This window comes from Leuciscus leuciscus, assembly GCF_965113295.1.
Source record: "Leuciscus leuciscus genome assembly, chromosome: 4".
NCBI classification, from domain to species: domain Eukaryota; kingdom Metazoa; phylum Chordata; class Actinopteri; order Cypriniformes; family Leuciscidae; genus Leuciscus; species Leuciscus leuciscus.
This window is the reverse complement of record NC_138728.1, coordinates 12846603-12855622: the sequence shown is the minus strand read 5'-3', so window position 1 is coordinate 12855622 and position 9020 is coordinate 12846603. Positions and strand designations below refer to the sequence as shown.

Here is a 9020-nt window from a genome sequence, read left to right as displayed (position 1 = left end):
AATCATCGAGCCCCCTCCTTCTCATGAGGAGCAGATGTTTGGGGGTTCAGCCGTTTCAGGGGTACCACACTACTGATGACCACCATCAGCATCTGACCCCACACAGACCTGAGTCAGCACGTAGACAGGAAGAAAAGGTAAAAAAGTCTTCATTGGGAAAGAATATGTTGGGAGAGTAGAGAAGTTAGGAAGCAAGAGAGGCAAAGAAAGAGTGATTGTGGGAGAGGTATTAAATGAGGCACGAGGGATCATTGATCTGCTGAAAGTGCAAAGTCTGCACTGAATTGTAAGTGTAGAAGCTGTGCTTTGAACTTGTACAACATGTTTGTGTGAGAGGGAACGACAGAAAAGAGAAACAGAGAACAAGACAATGTCTGAATCAAACTGACTGCAGTTGTGTTTGATATAGGGATGTGCCGTTAGAATCATAGAGTGGGATAAAAGTAAAAACACTTCTATTTCTAAATCTATTATTTATTCTTTTCAAATTTAATTAAATTCCATTTTTATCTTATTAAACACAAATATATATATATTCTTATAATAATGATTATAATATACATTACCGTTCACAAGTTTGGGTTCAGTAAGATTTGTTTTGGAAAGAAAATTAATACTTTTATTCAGCAAGGATGCATTGGAGGTGACAGTAAAGACTTTTATAATGTTACAAGAGATTTGTTTTAAATAAACATATTTTATTCTTTTGAACTTTCTATTCATCAAAGAATCATGAGAAAATGTATCATGGTTTCGCCAAAAATATTATTCAGCACAACTAATAATTAGAAAAATAAATTATTTGTGAATTTGTTATTTCTTTTACACTTTCCATAAATGAAGTAGAGTAAAGTTTAAACTACAATAATGTGGTTTCTCACAGTAGTCTTAAGGTGCTCTAATATACAAAGCAAATCAAATATTTGTGAGAAATTTTTAATTATTCCATTTTGATCCTGGCATTTGGCACAGTTTCAGTTTTGATCCAATTGTGGCACATCACAATATATATTGTCATGGTGTAGTTTATACCAGATATCCAGCCCTAGATTTAGAATACTACATTAGCACCATATAACTCCCTACCATACATGTAGTTAGTGATCTCAAAATGAATAGAGTACGTTTTCTCTCATGTGTTTCCCTTTCTGGTTGTAAACGGTATATAAAAGTAAAATCAATATTTATTTTCTTATCAGAGATTATGTTCCAACTACAATGTGGTTGCAGAATGCTGCAGTACTGGATAATACATATTTTTGCAACCAATGGATTGCAATCAGTCTTTAGTGGGACTCATGGGAAAGACAAGCTGGGAAAGTGGTGATAATGTGAATCTCAAGTAGATTCAGTGCACCATATTATAAACACAGAGATTGTTCAACCACAAAAACAATCAAAACGAAGACAATCAGACACTGACTTCTGCATTGCCGCCTATTTGTATGCCTTGAAAATGGCTGTAGTACATTTGAAACGCTTCTCTATGCAGCTCTTAATGTATTGTCTCCAAAGCAGTGCTGAGGATGACGTATTGATTTGATCAATCAATGCAGTGAAAGCTATAAAGGCATGCTGTAATGGTGGCACTTAAGGAAAGAAGGCAGAACACTGATCATTCTCAAGGAGATAAAAAGAGAGAGGGAAAAAGCAACCAATAGAAAGCGACAGACAAAATGAAGGCTCAGAAGAGTGTGTGTAAAGTGGAGTTAAGGCTGCGTCTGCTGCTTGTCTGTCTCACTGCTCCTTTTGTATTTTAATGATTAATGCGCAGCTAAGCAGGGGGTCCGATTCATCATTACTCTGGGCCCAGTCCTTTATTCCTTATACGCATTGCTCTGTCTTTTGTCCCTCATTTGTTTCCACCCATATTTCATTATTCAGACAATGAGTGAATATGTGACTGTTCTTGTCTGTATCTGCATTATTAGTTTGCTGTCCATCACACTGCAGTCGCGTCAATGAATCAGCGTCCTGCATCCTGAGATGTTGCCTCCTTAAGATTTAGTGTTTAGTGTAGTGATTTATTAATTTTTTTAGCAAGTTCTTGTATGAAATCACTCTTAGCTTACACATGTTCTTGTAATGTACACTGTCAAAAGGTACATAGGGCCAGACATAGGGCTTCCTCATAGGGCCAGGCAGACAACTTTTCTTCTGCCGTATCCACACCGCTCTCCTGTCATCTGTCCGTTTCCAGAAACTCATTTAGTTGCACTTCTGCAACACTAAAAGCCCTTCGTTCCCTGGCAGCTGTTTGAGGGATAAAGCTATTTCAGTTCATCAAAGATTCATTGCCCCAAAGCACGTCCTCCGGAAATGGTCGGTATATGTTTTAAAACAGACCTGCGGAAGCTTTAAACGCTTGCTAAGATACTGTAAAGAAAGGCAAGGCCTGTTGAGGACAGTGTCAGGGACAAGAGTGAATCTCTGCAGCACTGTTTCCAGAATGCAAACACATTTTTTATTTCCTAATTAGGATTCAGTTTTGGTGATGCAAATGGTGCTACAAATCCAGACTTCAAGTTTAAATATTTATTGGTCCATGTTTGGAGGCAAGGTCAGCCTGAAGTAAATGGTGAGAATGGTTGTGGGAAGTAAATGAAGGATTGGATCAGGACTGGGAATGTTGGTAGATGAGTGAAATGTTTGACCCTAATCCAGTAAAACCTTTTTCCACTTAGCTGGGTCACTTGTTTTGCCTCCTGCGGGCTGAACGGCTCCTGGTCTCATGTATGTTTTAAGAAGGCTCATATCCAGGGATGAAAGGATATTGACTTGCTTGATGAGCTTCTTTCCTTGGGGAGGGGGGCTAAAGCTCTTGAGTGCCTCCTCCGGGCAAAAGCAGCATGGAGTAAGAGAAGGGGTCTCTTACCACACTGACCTGCCCAGATTGGGCGAGGCTTTGGACACCGCAAATGAGCTTTTGTGGTTTCACCGTATAGCCATAAGTATCTCCATTGGGACATTCATTGTGCCTCCCAGTCATGGCCCTTAGTGCCATGCCGTGTGATGTTTGTGGGAATAGCAAGAAACACAGGGAATGCTGGGATAGAGGGGGAGAGGGGTGCTCAATCTGAGCCTACAGAGGTTAAATATGTTATGATTGATGAGGTAGCTTTAATAGCGCACGTCTGGCCTCCCCTATCGATTAAGGGATGGATTATGCATGCATTTCCCCATTGTGTTGGCACAACAGATGACTTAGATTACAGTGACGGATTCGGGAAATGTGAACTCTGAGCTGATTGCTTTTCCGTTGTGTCTCAGCTGCATTAGGAATGATGAAGCATGCTAGTCCTTCAGATGCTCCGAAAGCGGAGGCAAAGAAGCCTTCCGGAAGCCTATAATAATCCTGGTGTAATATTTGGGAAATCCTATTACAGACGTTTTTATGTGCCGAAGAAAGAAAAATAGGTAAAGACGACGGTGTCTCACAGAAGCGAAAACAGATTAGGACTTAACAAGATAGATGTAGACATGTATTAGTCTTTCCTTTTCCTCCTCCCCGTTATTCCCTCCCTCCACAATCTTGTAGAACAGCGCCTACTTTTCATTTTTCAATGGAGTTGTGTCTTTTCAGCAGTGAAAACTGCTGTAGTGTAACTAAGATACAATGCCATCAACAGCAGAATCAAAAGAATTTACTTTTATGGTCATGGTCACAGACAACCTGAGATACTTAAAAATAAAAGTGTGTGTACCTTTATAATATTATTTTTACACTGTATCTATAGTAAATAATTAAAGCTGTGTTATGGTTCTGGTTTGAAGTTCCCTTCACTTCAGATAAGGAAGAATCTTATTCTGCTGCTCCCTTTGGTGGACTGGACAAGTTCAAATAGATGCAGGCAATGTCTTTTTTAGACTCCTCTAGTGTATGATCGAGTCTCTGATTTGTGTTTCAGCCCTGTGGGCCAGAACTCTCAGACATCTCTAGCCGATCATAGAGTATGGCTGTGGCCCTACAACAGCCGGCTGATCACAGAGTGCAGTGGAGCCTGATCCCACTCAAAGGCCCAGTGGGCGTCTAGTGACTCTTTTCAAAAGCCAAGCAGAAAAACGTACTTGTTTATTTAATCTCACATAGATTTAGACCCTCTGCCTGAAGCCATGACTGGTCTAGACATATTCAACCTCTGTGCCGCAAGATCAGCCCCACAGGTCAAAGGTTGACGGTCAGGCTCAATGGAAAGAGGAATGATTGTGTTGATGTCACCTCAGGGTGTGTCGAGCACATCATGCAAGCCTGTGATAAGGTTATACATGCATGAGGTTGCTCTTATTTCCAGCCTTTCTTTGCATGGTTACTGATTATGATGATTGAGTCATTAATCGTCCCCTGTGTAAGCGCTAGCGTGAACTAATATTGTAGAATGTTGCATATGAATGAAGATTTTGATTTATAGATGCAAAGGTTAGGCTTAATACTACAACAGTTCCTGTCATGGAAATGCAAATAAAGCATGAAATATAGACTAAATGTAATCAAAATAAAAAATGTTTTGTCCCATTAGATTTGCAAATAAAGCCTGATAAGCATTATTAAGTGATAAGCACTTAATAACCCCTCTCTGAGCTTTCACTCAGAGAGGGGTTTCCTCTGATTTAAATAAGGGTTGCTGGATCCGTGTTAATTTATTATGGCTAGTGTGTGTGTGTGTGTGTGTGTGTGTGTGTGTGTGTGCCGCGTGGAGTCAAATAATGGGCTCAGGCTGAGACAGAAGTAGAGACTTCCCTCTCTCTTTCTCTTCTCTAGATACTCTGTTTAATTGAAATGACCCCATGGGGTTGTAGCACTGACCGCAGCAATTAAAACTGCCATGCAGCACAGCGGAGGGAGAGAGGTCAGGATAAGGGGGGACAGGGCACTGTGAGTGTGTGAGTGATTGTGTGTGTGTGTATATAGTCCACATTCATGCTCAATCAATAAGAGCTGATGACTGTAGATAGTGGCCCTGATACTTAATATTTAAGAGGGTCAAGTGCTGTGTAGCCCTGGTCCTAATTTGTATATTACAGCTTTATGGTCAAACACTGATTAAAACCTCATGCTGGTTTTGTGTTTGTGTTTGAAATTTGCCCCATCGGTCCCCTTATCTTGAGGTCTATCGGCGAGTCTCTTTTAAAATAAGATTTAATCAGATTTTTTTAACCTTGTTAATTTTTTTTTAAATAATCAGACTGGCTACTGGGAGATGTTTCAGTCTACATGGATTTTAGTCAGAGTTGTTTTTTGTTTAGTTTTTAGCCTAGAAAACTAGTTTTTAGAGAAATATCAAAATAAAGTTTTATATTATATTTAATTTAATTTAAAATGCACATCATTTATTTATTTATATAAATTAATTTAAATATAATAAAAACTTTATTTTGATATTTCTCTAAAAACTAGTTTTCCCCTCCCCAAAAACATATAAATATTACTTTCAATAATTTCAGATATTTGCAGTATTTCAGCGTCCCCTTTTATGCATAAACTAAATCACCATCTAAAATGCTAAGCAAACAGAGCGTGTATTGAAGACCCAAGCAGATGTACAGTTGCTGTATGTGATTAACAGTGTCCACAGCTGTTTGCTGTAATTATACACAGGTTGTTGAAAAACTTATGGAAGCGTCTTTATAACTCTGGCATTTAACCATATGTAAGATGAGTTCTCTCTGGGGGCATCAGACAGTATGTGTCTTGCGTTCTTTTTCTCTTTTCTCATTCTCTGCAGTATGGCAGCAGATACAAGCATGCCTGTTTGTACTAATATTCAAATTCATTTCCCAGAAGAGGGCTTTGTGCCTGAGAACACAAGTCCAGATATCCCGAGTCCAAATAAGAGGGTGACTTTGTCTTAGACAACAGATGGGCTTCTGCGGTTGGACTTTTTATCTTTAGCTCTCAGCCATATAGAGCCACTTTCTTTCTGCGTGTTTCTTCGCTGACAGTTTGAGTTGATGGTAGCTCTCGTGTCATATATGGCTGTCTCGGCTGTCTGTCAGTGTACACCATACCAAGAGTGTGTGAACATCCATATTGGATTTCACATTCACACATACTGACTGCGACACCAATGCGTTTGTATGCGCAGCTTATGTACAGGTATATATGTAAAAACAGATGCTGTTCCAAAGCCTAACAAGCTGCTTAGACAGTGGGTCTCATTCACTTACTGTGTAAATCTGTGTACAAATGTTTTCACAAATAATTTTTTTGCATTAAAATGTATTATGATTTTCAAAAGAATTTTGGAACGAAGGCATAAATTGCATACTCTAGGTGGATTTATGGTAGTATTACTTTGCAATCCCACATTAATTTCTTGCCTCAAGAAAAATAGCCTAAAAGTATTTCAGTAAAATTTTAAATTGACTATTTTAGACTATTCTAATTTTTTTTTGCAATTTCTTTAATATTTTCACATTATATTTTTACTTTAATATCAAAGTCAAAATATGGAGTCCTGTGAGTAGTGCTATTTGTGTTTTTGCTTATGTAGAGCATTTGAAATCAGCCTCTTACAGTATGAAGAACGTTTCAATTAGGATTCTACCGTTAAATACACGGCAGCCAGCTAGGTTTTGGAAACATCTGTAGTGCGTGCTGACATACCTGGTGCGGTTATCTGCACTCGTGCTGCTGCTGCTGAGATAATTAGAGCCGTGTGATTAATGAACTGCGGGTTAATGTATAGCTTTAGAACAGGATGTGGAGCTCACTTAGATTCACAGGGAGTCTCAACACAGCCATAAAGCAGCCCCACTTCCTCTCGTACTGCCACATGACTGATTAACGCTAGATGCATAAGGATCTCCAATTGATCATTTATAACCCAGCTCAGGAAGCCACTCTCGCTCTTTAATGACACAGGATGTTGTGGTCCACATGAACAGCGCTGCATGGTTTTAATCCAGATATATTATACAGTATTAGAGCAGTGTGCTACTGTCTGTAAAGGTCTCTTTTACTCATCTGTCCCTATCTGAAAGCAAATGGAAATATAGTAGGCCACTCGCTGGCCATATGCGTGTGGATGAATCCTGACATGAGACAAAAGCAGAGGCCTGTGACCTTTTCAAAAGGGGAGATTTTCCCTGTCGTGACTTGCCTCCGACTTACACGCTGCTGGATAATCACGACTGTTCCTAGAACAACGGCTGCTGCACGGGAATGTCAGAGCTGTTTCAGATGTGTCTTAAATGTTACACTCTCCAACAGTAAAATGACCTTAAACGGGGATGGAACTTTTGGTTTACTGCATCGCTATCCATAGTCATGATCAATAATCATGAATAATAATGATCATAATCAGTCTGGTTTTTCTAGTTATCTCACATGGGGTACCTTTTTGGCCTTTGACACTTTTTAAATAGTTAGGGGACATTATAAATATTGGAGAGATGATCAATGGCATCAAGACACATTGCAAGCTCTACTCAATCCTAAATCACCTGAATGAGCACCAATATACATGTTTGTAGTTATTCAACCTCTAAAATATTTTATGGGGTAGAAATTGAGTAAAAAAAAAAATTATTCCTTATCCAGTAAAACATTAACAGCTGGAAAAATAATGGGGTCTTTAAATATTGTTGTGGGCAGTTGAGCCTTGGAGTCGAGAAGTTGAGAACCACTGTACTAGGCCATAGCTCTGACCACATGAGATACTTTAAGCAGTTCTGTAACAGAGAATCCACAATCTACACATTATTTGGTCAGTTTCAAACACATAAATGCTGAAGTACTACCAAGATCCTTGGCTAGTCTAATTCCTAGATTACACTAAATACAGACTCAAAGTACAGGCTACAGCCATAGTTGTGTGTTTAACTGGAAGTGTCATCCTGCTTCATTCTTTGGTATTCTAGCCCCAGGCTCTTACTGTGACATACTGTGGGCAAGATGTTCATTTTTCACACAAGCAGCATGAGCCCCTCAGCGCCCACAGCCATACAACACGAGACGTGCGTCTCTCCAGGAATCTCTCACTGAATGACTTTATGGCCTCAAATATTCCTGATGGAAATGGTGCTGCTGGCCTCGCGGACAAGCAGCAGCTCCGGCTCTGATCAATAATGAATGGCCCTAGTGTGGAGCTAACAGATTGTGTGAAAGGAAAGGGAGGGGTGCAGACAGTCCAGTGCACTGACACAGTGGGAGCTGTCACTGACCTGCCTCTCTGACAGCGAAAGAGAGAGAGAAAGAATTAATAAGATTAATGCTCCAATTAAATAGGGAAGTGATGGCAGAGAGTCCTGTTGTGCTGCCAACCACAGAAGGAGTCTATGCAAGCAAAACAAAGAATGAAAAAAATACGGGAAAAGACGTAAAGAACATGAAAGAAGGAAAACTGATGGGGAAAGAGAGAATAAACATGTGGAATGAAGTCTCTGGTCCATTAAATCAGCTGTCAGTATGTCTACCCATCAGACCCGTCTGGAGGACCCTTGACATGTCTGTCCCCGCCTCATCTGTGCACTCGGTACTGTTGTTATTGTCAATTACGTCCAATTGACAGGTAATTACCGTAATTTTAAGCGCCATCATCATTCAGTATGAAGTAACGTCGTGTATTCTACTGGTAATTAGTTAGACCGACATTCACGTTTAATTGGCAGTGAACCACAGCATTGCTATAGGGTTCGTTCTAAATCAACGATGGAAGAACAACTCGCACTTATTCTTTCACTTATGCTGCAATGATTTTTACCCTGTCTTAAGTGTTTTATTTTTTTATATCTTGGAATGATTTATATCATAGACATCTCCTAGTGGTGAAATGCCATGCAAAGCTTTGCATGATGACTCCCATCTGCTCAAATCTTATCAGCGTTCTCATAATTCTCCCCTTCTTGCATTTTCTCCTTCTGTTTTTGTGGGTGTTTATCTAAACAGAAATTGCTTTTGCTGTAGTGTAGTGACTCGAGGCGTGAAGCACCTCAGCCATATTTGACTGCATCGTGACACTCTGAATATTTTTATTATGCGCTCTGATCCTTGTATATGACACTAACATTCATTGGCTTTT

General features: G+C 39.6%; 1 protein-coding gene across 1 annotated transcript in view; it reads left to right on the top strand.

Moving 5' to 3' along the window:
- Positions 1-9020, top strand: part of plxna4 (plexin A4) — a 216330-nt gene that overhangs the window by 74549 nt on the left and 132761 nt on the right. The gene's annotated exons all lie outside the window — the stretch shown is intronic.